This window comes from Vipera berus (assembly GCF_964194415.1).
Source record: "Vipera berus genome assembly, chromosome: 5".
Classification (NCBI taxonomy): domain Eukaryota; kingdom Metazoa; phylum Chordata; class Lepidosauria; order Squamata; family Viperidae; genus Vipera; species Vipera berus.
This window is the reverse complement of record NC_138207.1, coordinates 63092988-63113789: the sequence shown is the minus strand read 5'-3', so window position 1 is coordinate 63113789 and position 20802 is coordinate 63092988. Positions and strand designations below refer to the sequence as shown.

The 20802-nt window shown below is 36.9% G+C and overlaps 1 protein-coding gene across 2 annotated transcripts in view; it reads left to right on the top strand.

The window, feature by feature from the left end:
- FAM53B (family with sequence similarity 53 member B) overlaps positions 1 to 20802 on the top strand; it is a 132439-nt gene that overhangs the window by 7441 nt on the left and 104196 nt on the right. Inside the window, exons 1-2 of one of the 2 annotated variants that reach the window (XM_081328482.1) lie at positions 453 to 488; positions 2221 to 2310. The gene's annotated coding sequence lies outside the window, so the exon portion shown is untranslated. Of the gene's footprint in view, positions 1 to 452; positions 489 to 2220; positions 2311 to 20802 lie in introns of those variants that run through there. The other variant, XM_081328483.1, reaches the window with a different exon arrangement.

The window sequence follows — 20802 nt, the reverse complement described above, 5'->3', positions numbered from 1 at the left end:
TGGAATGATTGTTCCTGTTTCACTGGTGATGATTTTGGAAGCAGCCTACACTTACAAATTTTAATGATTTTAAGAGCTGTAGATATTTACTGATAATAATGTGTTCTAAAAATGTCTTGATGATAGTTTTTGAGCCTTTTGTGAGAAGACTTGGTGACTAGCTTATTGTAAACAGAATGACAGCTATAAGGTGAAGTAAGGAGGAGAAGGACCTTTTGCTCAATTGTCTCCTGTTAAACCAATTTCGAATTGTTTTAAAATTGCAGTATCAAAATGTGGCCATTATAGCTACTGAATTTTGGCAGCATGATCTCAGGGTATTTCAGGACCTGCAAATAGAATGCTGGGGCATATAATCTGCAAACTATGGTTTAGCCCACAGTTGGGCAATTAATTTTCCCGAGGAGCTACATGAGAAACTGGGACTGTTGTGGTGGATCGAACCAATAGTGCGGTGAAGGTGCGTAGGAACGCACCCACGCACATAGGTAAATTTTAAAAAATAGTAATCACATTCAAAATAAAAGCACTGCAGTTGTATTGAGTGCACTTATTTGCATTTGATTTCTAATTTCTGATTAACCTCACATGAGCCACATAGGGAAGCTAAAAGGGTGGATGTGGCCTGAGGGCTGTAAAATGCCCAGAATTGTTTAATCCAGACTGTTAGTGATTCATTAAATAAGATGCTGAAACATCAGCCATTAAAAGCTCCATTTCAACGTGTCTTGCTGGTGCCTTACATCAGAGGTCCCCAACCTTTAAGCACCAGGGACCAGTTCCATGGAGAGAGGTTTTTCCGTGGACTGGAGGGGGCGTGGTTTCATGTACTGCCTGCATCCCGCGGATGGGTTTTGTTTGTTTGCGTGGACCAGTTTCTGGCATGCCGGGGTGCAGTGCTGGTCCATGGATTAGGGGTTGAGGACCCCTGCCTTACATTACAAGGTTAATATTACCTTCAGTTTCATCCATGAACAACATAAAAATTAACAGTCACTTGCATGGCCCCAGGCCAGTTCCATTAGAACCAAGCAAACATAATGTGAACTAGTTTTGCATTTGCAAACTTTGTATGATAACAGTCAGCTCATCTTAAACTATTTTTTTCAACCAGAGTCAATATCTGGAAGGCAAAAGCTACTCTGAAGTTCAGTGCTCCTGAAAATCAGAAAAATGTTAACTTAGCCTTCCCTTTTCCCCTTTTCTGAAACTGAAGGGTATAAGATTCTCATAACAGAATTGCGTTTACTGGAGTAAGGACTAGAGAGGAGTACAACAGACATTATACTGTACTAACTAAATGAAATCACTTCTGGCACTTCAAAAATATTTGATTGAGAAATCTTCTGGATTTACTACCAAACTCAAAGCCATCCTAGTTTTGAAGTTATTGTGTTAATGTGGCCTGAAAAATTTGAATAACTTTAGAATGCCAGAGAAAAATAGGCTCGGTCTTAGAAATTGACTTCATCTGTAGTATTAAGTCACTTCTCCAATAGGTTTGAAGTTGGCTTATCATATTGCATAAAGCAAGCCAATTGGGGTTTGTTAAAATGACTTGGCGTGATGTACAAGCCAAGCCAAAGTGTGATAGGATGAAACGCTTCCAGTAGCAGATTTGGGAGTATTAATGAAAAGCTGATAATCATGCATTAGTTAATAAATTGTTTCTTTATTGCCATGGGAGGATCATTTTCTTCATCAAATATAAATGACATTGGTCAACATTGAGGAATGAGTAAATGTTGAATTGCACCCAGAAGCTTGCTGGTAACCAATATGATTTATGAAATAGAGATGTTACATAGGCATAATGAGCCCTCCCTCCACTGTTCATGCCCTTGTATTCTGGACCAGACTAGCTTTACAGATACCCCATGTAGACCATATTGCAATAACTCACTTGCAAACTGGCAATGGCATAAGCAAGAGTAAGAATAGGCTTCTTGCTCTAGGAATGAGTACGATTAGCGCACTATTTCGATTTGTACAAATGGCTTCTTGATGACAGCTGTCACCTGTTTCTGAAGCAGAAACTAAGAATTCAGAAAGACCCCCAAGTGGGTCATTGGCCCTAAATGGGGGGATGCTAGCCCATCCAGCCCCAAGGATGGAACATATCAGAATCTTTAAATATTACTTAACTTTCTGTACAGATACAGTTAACAGTTTTAATGTTAAATTCATAGTTTCTACTTTATTTCAAACTTTTCCTAACAGGTAAGGGAAGACCATGATGGGAGTCATACCTGCTTCCTGACAACACAAAGAGTCACACAGAAAGATCATGGGGAGATCTGCATTTTAAAGGTACAATACATTGTGTAGCATGGCTCATTCTGCTTGTCTAACTGTCTTATCTATCTCAACTGTTTGAAAGATGAATATTGGAAAGTCTGTACATTATTGAGGTGTTTATAATGAAATGTAAGAAACGGTATGGAAACAATGCCTTGTATTCCCAGATGAAATTACTATCAATACAGGAATTAACACACATATTTGAATTGAAATCAACTTAGCTAATATAGCTGTTTGCATTTTCTTGGAAATAAACTCCACTTAATGAATTATATATATTATGGAACATAGTATAACCCCATTATATTGTTTCTTAAAATAGTATATAAAATCTATTTCTTAGATTTTAATGATGAATCCAGTCTGCCAGTTTGTAAAACACTTCAGAGATTTTTCTACCTTGAGAACCTCATTAAATGTAACTATTTTCAATTGCTCTTATTGGGATTGCATTTCTTAAGTTTAACTGTTTTAATATTGGAATTGATACACCACCTTTCTATTCATTTAAGGGTACAATAAATAAAGTTGAATTATCCTCATGTCATTCTCAGCTATTGCCTTTGAGGCATTACTAGATCAGAGCTCAGTTACCGAACCTGGGTGGTCCCTCTGAAACACCTTTTACTTTTTCTAAAAAAAAAATCTGAAATGCTAACAGAAATACCACTCACAGGATGAGTTTTGAGAATGGAGTAACTTGAAGCAATAAAACAAATTAGTTTCTTTAATGCAAGCTTGTTTTGAGATACATACAGGAGTTGAATAGGTTACTCCTGTTGTATTTCCATAAACATTAACGGGAGCTTCCTAAATATACAAATTAGGAAATGCAAAATTATAACGAATAAAGTGACAAAGTTCACTGCTCGTGTGGGTGAAGCTATGCTCATAAAGTTTTCAGAGGGGAAAAAGGTCTGAATTTATACAGCTGCAAAGGAAAGCAGGTTGATATCAGTGCTTCTTCTGCATTCTCCTTGACGGGAAGGCCTATTACTGTTTCCCTTCAGTTGTCTCTTTTGGGCAGAAAGATATCTGTTGACAAGATCTTGAGTAGATTCTGTCAGCTTTCTTTTCCCTGTTGGGGGTAGGTAAAGTTACAGTTTTGTTTCAGTTTTGCTCATTGGACTACCTTCCTCCCTTGTTTTGTAGTCATGATTTTTTTACATTCCTTTTCCTCATTCACTGCCTCAAGCCACCAACCATCCTTTTGCATAATCACTTCACTTCCTTCACTTCACTTCCTTCACATTTCACAATAGGAAGCGTACTGTATGTAGGAAAATATAGCATACATTGCATTACAGTTTTACTGATTAGTCAATATCAGTAAAGCTATACTCTACTAAACCATTCAGAGGCAACATACAGTGATCCAAAAAAATTATATCAGTGACAATAAAATACAGCAACCAGTTTTAACATAATCATAAAACCATAGCACTGAGCAACAGAAATGCATTACATACAGGTGGTATTCATTTAGGAACTGGGGCTAGCAAATTGGTCATTAAGTGAAGTGGTCACTAAGTAACACCACGACTGCTTGCAATCTTATTTCAGCTTTCCTTTGTTTTACAGACCTGTAAAGGTCATAAATGTGAGGATTGGTGGCAAAGTTATTTTTGAGTGATGTTCATCTTGGTTTTTTTTTAGAATTATTGTTTTCTTCCTTGAACTGCCACTGAGGAAGTGAGCAACCAACTGGAATTATCCATTAGTATCACTCCACAACTTCAAGGGTATTCTATAACAGACATGTCAAGGTCTGCAGGCTGCATCCGGCCTGCGACTGGCCGATATTTGGCCCGCGGAGATCTCCCGGAGATGGCGAGGGACTGGCCCCTGTTGCCCTGGCTCTGGCCCTGCCCAGCCTGGCGGCCCCCAAGGCATACGCACAGGAGGCAGTGAGCGCATGGGAGCCAACATTGTCCAGCAGCAGGGAATGCATATAGCCCATTGTGAATACTGGGCTGGCCCTCCAGCAGCAGAACTGTGGTGGCACTGGTAACACATGGAGTCGGGGCATGTGATGCAGACCGTCAGACAGGCCTACTCCATCCCATCTCTTTTTGGTTGGAGAACAGGTCACCACTGTCATCACCTCAGCCCCCTCATGGGTCTTGCTCTTGGCCCATGGGTGGAGTGCATTCCCCTCTTGCACCTGCTGCCATGGCCGCCAGCAGCTCGCACAGGTCCATTAGGCCGCTGCCCAGAGCTGAAGGCCCGTCCAGCACGAAGGAGGTGAAACAGTTGGCTAGGAAGCCTTGAGTAGAGGTGGTAGAGCATGCCCAGGGCCAGCAGGCAAAAAGCCACCCTGAATGGGGAAAGCCAGATCCCCATTGGCCATGGCCGCCCAGCCCCAGCAGAGATGGGGGGCACACAATCCTGGCTGGGCCTGGGGGCCATGGTGCTGATGGGGATGCAGCTTTCCCCACTTGGGATGGTCTTTTGCTTGCTGGGCGTAGGCGTCTACCACCTCTACTCGAGCTTCCTTGCCGGCTGCTTTGCCTCCTTTGTGCTGTGAAGGCATGCCGTTGCAGGCGGTGGCAGCAGCCTTATGGACCTGCACGAGCTACTGGCAGTGCCGGGCCAAGGTGGGGCCAAGGTGCATAGGGTGCATGAGAGAAACAGGCTCCATGCACGGGCCAAGGGCAAGATCTGCAAGGGGGGGGGCGAGGAGATAACCAGCAGTGACCTCTCCAACTGCAAGCAAAAACAGATGGGACAGAGTAGGTGTGTCCTGCAGTCTGCATCACGCGCGTTCCCCCCCTCGCCTCCCCTACTCCGCCTGCTGCTGGAGGGCTGGCCCGATATTCGTAGAGTGCTGGTTGAGGGCCCGGCAGACTGTGGCTGCTGACAGACACTGTTGGCCCCCATGTGCTTGCTGGCCTCTCTGTGCAGGTGCCGATGGTGTCAGGCAGCAGCCGCGCCAGCCCCTGCCTCACCTTCCCTTGCCCCATGGCAACTGCCCCCTTGCCCTGTACCCTGCCTCGCCTCACCCCACAAGACAAGCCTCCTGCCCATCGTCCCATTCGCCAGAGACCCCCTGGATCTCCCCCAACCGTGCCTGGCCCCCACAAGCATCTCCCCATCGAGCAACAGCAAGGTGGCCATGCCTACCTCAGCCACGCCCACCCAGTCAGCTGTGGCCACTGAAGCCACCCCCACCCAGGGGTTCACGCCCCCCCCCGAGGGAATCACAATGCTGATGTGGTCTTCAATGAAATTAAGTTTGACACCCCTGTTCTATAATATAATTATTTTCAAAGTGTTGAAGTAATTTTTATACTATCTTTTCTTAGGTCTGTTTTCCATTCATTTATTTGAGAGATTAATCTATCTTGTGGTACTATTTCATATAAATGCAGTCATTCTACCTTATTCTTTCCTTATTGTTATTATTTCTTCCATTTCTTGACACTACAAATAATGGCACATTGCATATTCAGAATATCTTGTATGCTGTAATACTCTCAATCTTTTACTAAACAAATTGTTCATGCTTTTTAATTCATTCTATTAACCATGTGTACATAAAAATTGATTTGTGTTAACAAACTGCTCATCTACCAAGTAGATGATCAGAGAACCATTATCATTCTTATTCATTATTGGTTCCAGTTGCTTTTTTTGTATTTTCCTGTTTCATTCCCACTCATTTATTCATGTTACTCAATGTAATTTTTCCCCCTTGGATTACTTGCTTTCAGAAAGTTGTACAATTTCTCCTAGCACACATCTGAGATTCTTGTACTATCACTATTCATTAGAGTAGGTCATGCTACTATCATCAACCTATGGTTTCCTATCATAAAAACCCGTAACAATCTGGATGACATCAGTTCATACTTTGTTATTTTATCTCCTTGCATAATTAAGCCTATACAGTACTGTTCCCTGCATGTATTCATCAATTCCATTCTGTACGGTCTGCTCATCTTATTAACGTCTTCTATATCTTTCTCTTAATTTCACAGGTATGCAATATATTTGTTTTTCTTTAATTCATGCCTTTTACCACTTACTCCTCTGATTTTCAGAATTTTAGTCTCTAAGATGCCATGTAGAACCTTAGATATTGACCCCTACTATCTGTTACGGCTTTGTGAAATCAGGGCTTTTTAGTAATATAGAGCAGGCGTAAACTAGGGCACCAGCTTTACTCAGTCTTGTACCATATGCTGTCCTGCTAACTGTAAGGGCAGTACTCCTAAATTTTGACTTATGTATGTCACAAGCATACCAATGCAAGTTTGACTTGAAGCATTGTCCTTTTATTCTATGCAAGCTTAAAATTTGTAATTTAAGAGTTATCTTGCAAGCCAACATAATATTGCTCATACCTGTCATCTAGGAGGAACGTATATTACAAAATTACATTTCAGTTTTACCTTACTGTAGAAAGATTTATCTATATTTGGATTTTAAAAAATAGTAAAAAATAGTATTTATACTATTTGGAGATCTATGTAGTTGTGTATAAAATATGCACATTGCTGCAGTCAACAGTCATTTTTAGTTTGATATTTCTATTAGAAAAAAATCTTATGAGTTGCTCTTAAATTTATGGAATAAACTGCAAAGCAAAGCAAAACTGAAGGTCCCAAAAGATGAAAAGCAAAATAATGAGTGTTACAATTGATAAACGAAGATATAGTTGTAGCCTTTTATCTTAGGACTTTCACTTTAATCTTCAATTGCTTACTGGTTCCAAAATTAGAGCTGGTCAAGAAACAGCAAGGACACATACCCAAAATTGGAAGAACTATCATGTTATCCTCTTTTCAGAGGGAAAAATTATTTTTTTCAAATCAGTGAGACCTTTCTGCTTATGGAGAAAATATTGCTTTATTCATAATTCAGAAAGTACTGCTTTTTTAATGGAAAATTTTAGTTCATTCAAAGAAGGGTAAAATATAAAACACTAAAATATTTTACAAAAGAAAAAAAAAGAAAAAAAAACACCCAAAAGACATTAACAAGAAAAAGTCTTTAAAAAAAGAAGGAAACTAACACATACATGTAACATCCTCCCTAGTTGAATGCTGATTAATATAATACAGCAATGTTGGTTTCCCACCCCTTGCAAAACAGGCTAGAAGAATTTTAAACTGTTAAATTTCTAACTCTACTTACAAATTGTTAGCCTGTCATCTATAAATTATGTTAATAACAAAATGGTTAACAGAAAAAACAGTAATAATGAACATATTATGTAAAGGTATAAAAATAATAAAAATTGTCAACAGTATATAGAAAGACAAAGTTGAAATTCATTGTACCAATTTTTGTCCTTTGGTATTTATGTGATAAGAAAAATGTTAGAAGATAGTTGGCTATAGACAGAGGTTGTTAAAGAAACAAAATAGTATTACTTATATTGAATGTGGTGACTTATAATCTTGATATTCTGTATACTGCCCATTAAGGGTTGAGGTTTTCTCCTTTTCCTCCTATCAATCTACACCAGACATGTTCTTCAGCTCTCTGTTTCTCTACTGATTCTTTCACCATTAAGGGTTTGCAAAGTCTGGAATCAACAGAGTTATTCTATTAAAGGGTCACTTGGGTGGGGCATTCCTGGTTATTCTTTGCATCTACAACTCAGAGTCAGGGTTTTATTAGCATCGTTTGCTATTTACAGATTTCCCACAACTGATACAGAAAGCCATCTGTAGGTCTCATGGGTCTGTGCATGTCCAAGGTCCCTCATTCAGAGTACTACTGTGCATGGCTGAATACTTGTGTGTGTCTTGCCTACACAATTTGTGCATTTTTATTTTTTAATTAGGATAGATTGCAAATCAAGCTGTACACACCTGATCTTATATCTGTATATCAGAACAGCTGCAGTTGCACACAAATGTTTAAAAATTGTGGTTGAATTATATATCTCAATGAGTCTCCACATGAACAATAGTTGATGCAACTTCTGCAAGATACATAATTTAAGCACAATGTATTTCTGGAAATTAGCCTATGCACTATTCGTGTGCAGTTATTCTGAGACTTTAAATAAATGGTTCATGTGCAGAAGTTTGGACATCCTGTGGATTTAGTGCTATTTTTATTTCATAATAAAGTTATTAAAAGTGATTAACTCATTGGGCCTATTATACTGGTAGTGAAGGGGAGATAATTTCAGAGGACAACAAATAGTCTGACCTTTCTAATCTCCCAGTTTTGAACTGTTGTTTTGCCCATCCTTTATACAGCCACAAAGGATATACTTTGGAGAAAAAAGTGTGAAGCTTTTGGAAAAATAACATATTGCCAACCTCTAAGGTGGTCCTGTTATGGTTTACTGTTTTATAGCTAGCACCCTAGGGAGTATTGTACAGATGAAAGGAAGAAAATATTTCACCTAAACATCAATGTATCCTAGAATCTAACATTTCATAATTGATAAAGAAACTGAAGCTGTAAAGATGTTGGATATTTCAGCAAAACAACTTCCAGATCAACCATAAAGTACTTACAGAAGAAAAAAAATAAAGGTTTTGATGTTCATACGACCTCGATTTGCATTGATCACAAACATGCAAGAGCACCTGAGAATATTTTTGAGCTAGAAGTGTTCTGCTGAGAATAGTGGGAAATAAATCCCCCCATCCAAAAAAAGAACTGAAATATCGTTATTTGGCTATAGAATATATTTGGAACTATTTTAAATTATCGACTTGTAAAATATTGTTAAATTAAAAATATATATTCTTTTGCAGATGAATTTATTTAGTTTAGCTATTTAAATGAATAGAAGCCTGACCAATGAGATATAAAATGCTTAAAGAAAGAGTGTTCTTATGATTCAGATCTGAAAGAACACATTTTCACTTGACAGTCAAAGTGTATGCATTGATCCTTATAAAGTTTTGGAGAAAATTATAATTAATTAGTATCAGTGGTACGATGGTCTTTCCCTTATGTGTAATTCTATAAAAATTTTGGTATATGATTATATCTTTTTATTTTGTTTTCATAATGGTTTTCACACAGTTAAAGAATGTTGCACTGACAAATCCCCTATTCAAAGCAGACGTGATACTGCCTCAGTTTTCAAAATCTTGGAATTTGATTCGAAGATTATTATTTTTTTGCTTCTGGGCAAAGAGGCTACACTGATGTCAATGAGTGGACGAAAAAAAATAATTCCATATCTTGAAATACCCCTCTCTTCAGCCTCTTATTTAACATGGTTTTATTTACATAACTTTTCCTTTCTGCTATTGTACTTGAACTAAATATGGAAGGACAAATGTATCTGTTGCATCCAATGCTTTATTAAACTGCCCCTGTAGTAAATAAAAAAAAAAGTACATTGACTGCTCACGAGTGAAGAGGGCTTGTTAAAAAAAAGGTATCTCTGAGGTAGAATATTTGATCTGAGGGTAAAAGAAGTTCTTTTGGTTTCTGCAAGAAACAGGGAAACAGCAGATGTGTGGGGGAACAGCAGCTCGCTGGGAAAAACCTCTATCAGTCACTTGCAAAGAGATAAAGGCACATATATCAGAAAAACAGCAAAGAAGATAAGCTACCTAGAGATAAAAGTCATAGAGTTTGAAGTCAGGGAGAGGCAGGAGGAATGGCAGACAATAATAGCTACAAGTGTTTTGATAATATATTACTGTAGAAATGAGTAGGAGTGGTAATATCCCAAACTTTAATATGATTTAGCAATTCTTCCGGGCAGAAAAGCCCACAAGGCAACTGTTTTTAAAAATACAGCTGTATGTATTGTAGGCCAGGGGGGATATTTATGTGAAGGCCTGTTGTTAAAACTTTGGCAGGACTTCACTAGGTGGGGCGGCTCCATTTTGTGGATGATAAATATGGTTCTTTGTTTTGAGAAGCAGGAAATAATGGAATGGAGAGAGAAAATATGCAGCCATGTCAAATAGCATATTGTGGAAAGAGTGTTTTAATCCTGCCAATATATATTTTCTTTTTCCTGTAAGGCAGTGTTTCTCAATCTTAGCAACTTTAAGATGTGTGGACCTCAACTCCCAGAATTCCCTATGCTCACTGGGGAATTCTGGGAGTTGCATTTTAGAGTTGTTGAGGTTGAGAAACACTGTATAAGACATCAGAGATAATAACCAAATTTGAATCACCAGATTGAGTGATTTTGTACATAGAATAGCTCATTGATCATTAAAAAGTCTGGATAGAAAGTTTTCTTCCATCAGTGTAAGAAGCACATACATTGGCATTCAAGTCATCAACCTTCTTAGAATTTGCATTACATTTGCATTACTTTGATAGGATGTCTTGGTTTCTTTTTATTTATGTTGCAGTCAGGATTATATTTAATTACAGGCAATTGACAACTAGGAATCTGTCTCAGGGAAGATATTGTACTGAGCGATGACCATATGCTGTAATATCTGCATGATTTACTAGAAATTTGAATTAGATTTGGTAGAAAGAAATTGCTCTTATAAAAAGAAAATCTTGAAACGCTTTCTAGTGGATTGAACTTTCTGTTTGCAATCTTATAAAATTATTCTGCCAGCTTCATTCATTTTAAAAAGATGCAGCCACCTTTAATATTTAATTCTTAAATGTAGTTTTTTAACTATACAGATGCATTCTGTTGCTTCTATGAATTGGTCATTAAGAAGCTTCCTATTTTTGACACATAAAACATTTTCTATATGGAAAAAAAATGACTCATGCTCTGTAGAGTTGAAAACCTGGTATGTCATACTCTCAATGTAGTATTCTTTTTTTTCTTAGCTAAAAGTCTGTGCAAGTAATTTAGAACACCGTTTGCAGGTCAATATATAATCTGATTTTAAAGAAATGTTATTTTACCATATATATTAGGCTTATTCATTAGGGTTGCAATTTGCCTTTTCTTCCAAGATTTCCCAACTCTGCTTTATTTTGTTTTTGTATAATGCTCTAAATAAATATGCTGGGTTGAGAAAGAGTAACTGGGCCAAATTCACCTAGTCATGAATTACGCCTGGCCCTAGATTTGAGCTTGTTTCTCCATGATACCATTCCAGCTCTTAAAATCAGAATCCTAATTAACATGTTAGTAGCACAGGGACGCGGTGGCTCAGTGGGTTAGGACGCTGAGCTTGTCAATCGGAAGGTCGGCAGTTTGGCGGGTCGAATCCCGAGTGCCGCGTAACAGAGTGAGCGCCTGTTACTCGTCCCAGCTTCTGCCAACCTAGCAGTTCGAAAGCACGTAAAAAATGCAAGTAGAAAAATAGGGACCACTACGGTGGGAAGGTAACAGCGTTCCGTGCGCCTTTGGCGTCTAGTCATGCCAGCCACATGACCACGGAGATGTCCTCGGACAAGCGCTGGCTCTTCGGCTTTGAAACGGAGATGAGCACCGGCCCCTAGAGTCGGAAACGACTAGCACGCAAGTGCGGGGGAACCTTTACCTTTACCTTTTTAGCATTAACATCACTACTAACTCTTATTATGAATGAAAGAAAAACTATATAATTTTTCATCATTTGCAGAAAAAAATATACAAATTAAAGGGTTTGGATTATGGCGACACAAAAGACACACACAGCTCTTATAGCACTGGTTAAATGATGTCACAGAAACCTTCACTAAAGTTTGCATGGTTGAAGAGAGTGGCTGCAGATGGTTTCTCTTACGCTCTAAGAAAATATGTGAAATGGAAAGGGAGCGTTCACATCCTCCTACATATTCATACCCCAATTAGAAATGGCAGCTCTGATTCCTTTGCAGCCAACACACGTAGGGGCCATCTTCAGGGAACAGACTATAATGTATTTAATGAATCCGAGGAAAGTAAGACATTTTAAAGGCTGCAGGGCAATATAGACTCACTGTTCAATCTGCTAAATTTGCACTAATTAGAACTGCAGCTGTTTAGCTTCTCCTTCATTAAGAGACGTTTGTATCCGACACATTGAAAACCCTTTGGTGATACTACCCATGTTGTAAACAAAGAATATGGTGGTATTCATTTGCAGTGGTATTCATTTGCTGAAAAGATGGGTGCAAATATAATTTTTAACCATTACCTTTTAGATAGTTTTCTCATTTCTGAATTCAGAGGAAATACAGTCTTAGTTGAATGAATTATTTAATAAATTGTCATAAAAATTCAAGTTGTTATGACTCCCTTATCTGGGACTCAGTCAAACTGAACACCGTATGGTTTTCTTCTAAATTGGCAAGTGTGGAAATTCATTGCAAATTCTACTGGGCATATTCAAAGAAATATGAAAAAAATATTTTGTGAAATTGTTTGTGATGTGCTTTCCACAAGTCAAATGTAATAATATTTGGCATAGAATTTGGGATCTGTTTGCATCTGCTTATGCTTACATGTTAGAGCCAAATATGTGCATGCTGTATCACTTCTCGGCTTCACAATTTGTGTAGTGCCTTGTCAATATTCTTGAATAGGATTTTTTTGGATGAGACTTTTTTGGATGCTGAATTGCTAGAGTTGTATTTGTTATCAACATTGCACTTGCACACACCTAATGAACTCTTTCTATTTGGGCTGCATATACCCTAGTAAAAATATACACTCAGATCAGCTTAATAAAATATCTACTCGGATATTTCTAAACAACTCTGAATCACTGGTTCTCCAAGAAGGTGTTTCCAAACAGATTATGGTTTCCTGAATTCCCTGCCTGGGATTTCAGGCAGTTGTAGCCCCCAACGATTTTGAGTTGGTAAATTTGTTTATATTGTAACACCTTTGTATATTATCAATGGAATAACTTGGTTCACTCACTACACTATACCGTAATTTTTTTGTTTTGGATTATTAACATGTTGGCATGAATATAACCCTTACAGTTAATAAACTGTAGACCTCAGTGTCCCCCTCTTCCCCAATCATCTTAGCTGAAAATTGATAGCATGCTATCACCTCATTTTGAGATAGATAATACACGAAAGGTGTAGTATCATCTCTAAAATAGGCATATTGCCCACTAAGAGGTTGCCATCCTGGGCCTTAATGTGCTGTGTAAATTAATTCCTTATTTATTATACAAACTATAATTTTTCAGTGAAGTATAATCAGGTGAGTAAACCTATAATCAGAGATAGGAAGTTTATACTTTTATGGTCACCGTTTGGAGGACAACATTCCTTCATTATATCAGATTCTCTCTGTGGGGTATCAGCTTTGAAGGTTTCTCTCTCTTCTTGGTTATGAAACAAAAGGCATTTCATCAGTCAGCCACAGAAGAAGATAAGAAAGGCCAGAATATCACCCTTGATGAAAGACCAATTCCACGAGTCTGCTTTTGTCCTTGAATTATCACAGCTCACCATTATGTATGAAATATGGGTTGACTTGAAAGAAGTGCTACCCAATTCTTACATTTCCCCTCCCTCTTTTTTTGTCCATATCTTGTCATTTTAGATTGCAATCCTACACAGAGAAATTGATGCTCCCTATCCCTTCCTTCCTTGATTATACATAAGCCAATTTGAAAACCTTTCTTGATTTTCATTTTCATTTTATTTTTAAACAGCAAAGAGCTACACAGGGATGAGTTAATTATGTCATAACATTACTGTAGAGGGGAACAGCCGGCATTTTCAGCCAGTATGATTTTGTGAAGAAACATCAAATTTTATAAATGCAACATGTGTAAGACTTAACATTTCCTTTTAAATATCAAAATTGGAGAGAAGGACCTTAAAAACATTGAAATTTTAATTTAATCATCAATATGAGCCAGGGTATTATTTACAATGAAGATTCTAAAATTCCTACATTGTTGTATTATTTAGACTGAGGAGTTATTTTCATAACCTCCCTTTAATCTATAGTCTTGTCAGATACTTTTTCTATGCCTATTTAATCAGAATTCCAGAGACGTTCTGTGATCTGTATAATGTGTGGACACAATTACTCAAAGAATACCACATGCTATTTATAACTTTTATTCTACCTTTCATCTGCTCTTGCAGGAACACTTTCTATCTGGTGCTGTTCAGATACCCTGCTTATTGATGCTGATTAATCTATTGGAATAGTTGGGGGTCAGAATTCAATTGTGCTACTATATGTGGGAATGTCTTTCTCTTATAAGACAGACTTGAAGCAGAAATAGGCAGATTTAGATATTTGCATAAGTGCTGAGTTTTAACAATGTGCAAAGAAAGCATAAAAAGGAGATCCAGCCCATCCCTACTCTAGAATTCCATGTAAGGCAGTATCTGAGGCTGCTGTTAGAAATCCTAGAACTTCTAATTCTGTATGCTCTCCATGACTCAGCAATAGAGTTTTTGCATGCTTAAGGTTTAAATGTGTTATGGTGGATATTGTTATGTCAGCTGAAAATATGACTGCAAAATTTCTCTTGGAGAAATGCCTCTATTTATTGTTGTACAGAAGGATCATTTGCTTTGAATTTATTTTCAAGAGCCACATCCTAAAGCAGCTTATCCCTCTTCCTCTGTCTCTGGTTGGTTTTAGATTAACATATTTCTTTCATCATCTGACTAGACTTTGTAAGTTCATTTTTGGGTAACATTCAACGGAAATTTAGCATACAAGAAAGAGTTTGGCAATCCTTTTGCTGAAGAAACTGGATAAAATTAGGAGGTTGAATGTTGTGTATAAAGATGACTGGTGCTTGCTGTTGGTCCAAATTATATAGAGTGGCTGATGGGTTTGGAGTTTTGAATATTAGGGCTAGCTAGAAATGGAAGCAGAGCCTCTACAGATTGTAACATTCAATTTATTAATTAATTTAAAACGTGCTTGGACTATAATAGTAGAGTCACAAAATTTCAGGGTCAGGAATGTGCAAAAATAACAGTGGATATTTTCTATGCAAGCTAAAAAAATATATCACAGTACGTGATAGTTTTGCATTGTTACAGCTGTATCAGCTTGGCAATTCCTGTCTCAAGTCTGGCGGGTTGAAAATGTTTTGTAGGGTGCCAAGGCTAAGCATTTTTTTTCATGACCAACAAGCATGCATTCTCTTTTTTACTTCCCTTTCTTTAACTGTCTCACATGCTTGGATGCCTGAAAATATGTTTATCCCACCTTTCTTCAGAAGAACAAGTATCGCATACATGGTTTTTTCCCCCTACTTCCTGCATTCGTATAACAACCTTGTGTAGCTGGTTAGGTGAAGTAGCAATGACTTTGTTAAGCAATGTTACAGTGGCTTGTTATATTTTGTATTTATATTGTAGGGCATACACTTACATTCTGTTAGAAAACCCTGAAAAAATGATGAATTTCTACATGCCATTATCCATGTTTATACTCCTTCTAAATCTTAATCCATTTGCTTGTGTGTTTTGGAGCAACTCTGTGGGTAACATTTGTTTCATCAGAAACTCATGCATCACTTGAAAACAAAAATCACCACAGAAAAACAGACAACTGAATACACAAGATTTATATTTTTGATGAAACATGGATTCACTGAGAATTGCTATCAGAGGGATGATAGAATTGCACTCTGTTTTCCTCTTGAACTAACAAGCTTGTAGTCCAGGCTTGGGCATACTAGACAACAACTGTGACAGCCATTTTCTTGTTTTATTATCGGGCATTGTTATTGTTTGCATTCTGACACATAAAGCCCTAACAAAACAAATGAAGAGATTGGGTAGGTGATGCACCTTTGCTTGTCTTTAGAGTCATGCATGCTCTGGCCATCCTAATTTTATATGCACGCCCTCGAGCATGGGAGTCCTGAACTGCTGAGATCACTCTATACATTAAAATAGCAAACAAAATAAAAGTAAACAATTTTTAAAAAATCTCAACATCTTTGGAAGTCGGCACTCTATACATTATAATATCAAACAAAATAAAAGTAAACAGTTTTTAAAAATCTCAACATCTTTGGAAGTCGGGTGGCAGATAAATTTAATAAATAAATTAATGTCCAGCTGCTTATAGAACAGCATAAAGGATAGTAGTAAAACTTCAGCAAGAGATTGTGGGCTATACTCAATTAATGGATAAGAAATGCACATAAATTCTATTAAAAATAGTGTTCAAATTCACCTTTCCCACCCTCCAGCCAGATTTACACAGGGTATCAATACAATTTATTTAAACAAAATGTAGACAAAGTAACGGGACTCACAGTAACAAACAGGATTGAGGAGAGAAGACTGAACAGCTGTTCTCCACAAGTGAGTAAAAATATCTTATTACTGGCTAGTCAGTACTTGTCTTCTTAAACAAGTCAAATAAATAGATCAGCTTTAGTCAAACGGTGACTGTTGGACACTAACACCCATCATCCCTCATCAGCAAGCCAATGAACATAATGCCTAGGATTATGGTAATACAGACAGACATATCTGCAGAACACCCACTTTGGCATGGCTAATATAGACTAATATTATAGATTTCTTTAATTTTTAAAGCATTGAAGAACTGCAACTGGTGTCCTTCATGACCTGCTAGAAGGAACTTCAGCTACCGATGTAATGGTAGTTGTGAAATAATGAATTTAGCTTGAAGACATGCTGTTGAACAAGCAGTTATTTAAAGAGATTTGCTTTACACTGTCTTCAGTTGTCTCTAATTTGTTCACAAAGCTTTTTTTTAAAGGAAGTTTATCAGTTTATGTTAATAAACTATCTGCAGTAACTGTCTCCTGACTAGCAGTAGCTTGCAGTATCATGTGCATAATGGTATCTATTTTATTTCAGACTATAGAAGGGAGGGAATTGGCTTTGTTGCTTAAGTGCATCAAGATGCATCATTTTTGTGCATTTATTTTACTGTTGGAAATAATATATATGACTCCATGAGCTACTGCTTTTCTGAAGATCATTTGGTAAATTGCATTGCTTGTTTAAGATGGTTGTTTGATTTCATGTTCATTTAATTGTTAAATTTTTTTCTAATAAAATATGAATTAATACTGGATTAGTCCCATTATAATCCAAGTGTGTGTTTATTATAAAAACGTGCTAAGCATTACACTGAGTCTGGCACTGCAAAATAGATTAGTATATTAGAAGATAAATAGCTGCTGTTATGTGTGGAATTTATGATTTTTATTTAATAATTGTAGAGAGCAGAGCTATGATAAACTTGGCTCTTTCTATTTTATTTTGCTATTTGGCATTTTTCATGAGTATGGAAAAACAATTATTAGCTCAAAGTTTCCAATTTCCACATATTGAGTGTGTATGGTTATTTTTGCCAGTGTTTGGGATCGTCATCTCAACAGTGCTATTTTATGCATGGAAAGAAACTATAATGTTTTTTAAACATTGTCTAAGAATCAGTTGAGAACATGTAGTTAAAAGGAAAGAAAAGAAATGGAATGCATGAGAATTTGTCTGAGGGGAAGATTTTGACTGTGTTGGATTATGTAACTTGCTTTTAACTCAGATGGCAAACTATATCCTAGGAATAATCTCCCCCATCCCTCAAAAAATAGATGTGGCAAATTTATTTATTTGTATCCTGTCTTTATTATTTTTTTACAAACAACCAAGGTGACAAACATATCCAACACATCTTCCTACTGTTATTTTTCCCACAATAACCCTGTGAGATGACTTAAGCTGAGACAGAATGCTAGGCACAAGGTTACCCAGCTTGGGCTAAGCTAAGGCATGTCTAGAACTCACGGTCTCCTGCTTTTTAGCCTGGTAACCTTTTAGCCACTACCCCAAATTACATAAGTAGTGAACTATTTGAAATATTTAGTGTTCTCTTGAAAGTACTAATTCCACATAATATAAATTGGAATTTTTGAAGTTAATTTATAGAATATTATTTTTATGTTGCTTTTTATTTGTATTTTGTTTAATCTTGAAGTTTTAAAACTGACCACCCAGAGGCATGCATGTGAGATAGACAGTTATATAAATTGAATAAATAAAAATATAGATGGAACATATCATTTTAATCAATACATCATTAATATTTGGCTGTTTTTTTCTGAACGGTGGGAATTTAAACCCAGTCTTGATTGTCTTTTTGCTTGTATAACTCAGGAGTATCTTGGGGGGAAAAAGGATGAAGATGTTGATAAGTCATTTGTTTAGCTATTTGTTGAATAAGCCACAATTAGGTATGCAATATGCCTTGAACTTAAATATGATTTATAAATTGCAGTGTCTGGGTTGCACATGGCACAGAGGCCAGACTCAAACAGACCCCATAACTTAGTGGAACAGCAGAGGAAAGACCAATAAAACACAGCTTGAATAAAATGGCTGAAAGATTAGTTTACTGGGCAAGAAAAGAGAAGTGAATGGTACATCCCATTACATCATAATGCCTTAGTGGCTAGGAGGCACCTGCCATTTCATAAGCATTGGAGCTTACACAACAGTCATAAAATTTATCTAATTAAAGACAGAAAGGAGAAGAAAGGTAAAGTATCTGAGAAGCTTCATGCTGGAGGAAGGTTGTGCTTAGGGAAAAGAGGAGTAGCCTGTAATATAACATCTGCATACATGGGGCTAGAGTCTATGGTAGAGATTCATGATTCCAAATTAATTAGAACTTTCTGAGGTTATATATGCTTCCTGATGGCATTGCACTGCCAAGTTGGATTGCTACAATGTGCATAAGATGAGATGGCCTGAACCAGTGCTTTTTTTGTATAAGAAAAAGGTGCCGGAACTCACACATGTCATACAACCCACCTTGCCTACCCTACAAGGTTCCATCCAAAAAAGGCGCCGGAACTCCGTTCTAAGCGTTCTATGAGAAAAAAAGCCCTGGCCTGAACATTTTAAGAGGTTCAAAATGTGGCTGCCTGACAATTCACAGGAATGATTCATTTCGGATAATTTATTGACTTGCAGTTTTATTTTAGGTTCTCTTCAAGGAGACGTAAATCTGTTCTTTCTTCAGAAGGGACATTTTGTCTATTAATGGCACTCTTATTACCTATATTAAATAAATAGTAACCACCATCCCAACCTACAAAAGTAAAAGAGAGTGATTTATTTGTATATGTGCTTGTTTATATGAATGTAAGTATATGGGCAACTGTATGGATATGTAGATTATCAAATAGCAGTTTTTTTATCTGGTGGTCTCACAAAATTAATAGGTTTTTCTTCATTATGTCCACTTGTTTCCTTCATGGGACAAATGTATTTTGTAAACAGACAAGCTTTTAATTGTGGTAGCTGCTTGTTTGTTTGTTTAGCGTTTTGATGAAAAGGAACATCAAGTGGTACTGTAGTTAAACTGTGGACAGGGATCTAGTTGAAATCTGTCCCCTCGGACATGCAAGATCACGTGGTGAATTTGCATTAGTTATTCTGTCTCTGTCCAATCTGTTTGGCGATGATGGAATGTTAGTATAAATTGGAGGATTGCTGTATATGTAACATTGGACTTTTTTTAAAAAAAAGCAGCATATAAATCAAATAAGTAAATAAAATGTGTATAAATCTGAGCTTTTGTGGGATGTAAAAAAGTAAGCATGATCCCATTTTTCAAGCATAGCAGCCTGTATCTTTTATAATAAAATTGCCTGTTCCTAGTTTAATTACTGTGTATTATGACAGAATTTATAGTTTTAGACTCATGTAATATCAAATCCTAGGATTGCTGTGTGGAAAAGGGAAGGCTAATGATGTTCTTGAGAAAGTTTTTGGAAGGGCATCAAGGTCACTTTTTCCCAGGGACAAAGAGTTTAAATTCTCTTTCCCCATGCATCTGAAAACTAAAGAGCTAGGCCTGTTGTTGTTTCTTTGAAAAGTCAAATGTGCATTTAAGTAGAACTTCAATTTAGGGTGAAGAAAACAAATATATTGTTTCTTTACACTCTTCCCACATGTTTATATAGGTTCAACTATGTAACAGGATGTCCTTTTAAGATGTATTTTGCCTGTACTTGCACTATCACTGTAAATCTTTTGAGTTTCTGCAAAAGCATTAATCATTACTTTAAGGAAAATACAATTATCCTTAGACAAAATTTGTTTTGATTCTAGATAATTTTGACTTAACATACAATTGCTGCTCAAGAGTTTGGAAGTGAGTTTTAAGACACCATGCTGCTTATTGGTATGGTGGTTTAGTGCAGAACTTATTTTATTTATCAAATTTATATAGCTGCCCATCTCATCAAAAGTGACTCTGGGCGGCAAAGAATTTAATGAGCACATATAGGTTATATTTAACTTAGTGATAAATATTTCTACTTGTCTTTTAAGCATACTTTTTCTACTGAAAAAAGCAAAATACAGGCAGAAAGAACTTAACACAGTGGCAGAATGCTTGATTTCTATGTGAAAGCATGTCTTAAATCATTGATTTTCATGAAAGGGCTTCAATGGACCTTAGCTGGAGATTGAGAAAGTGTATTACTCAGAAGAAATAATACTGTGCAAATTCATATATTCTAATATATCTGGTTATCTGGTATCTTTCAGATCTTTAGAATTGTAATCCTTTTGTCTTGGTCATGTTAGCTAGGTTGATAACACTTATAATTCAAATAACTTGTAGACTTCCATGTGGTCTACTATATTCTAAAGTGCTTATAGCACTTAGGTTGCCTTGTGCTC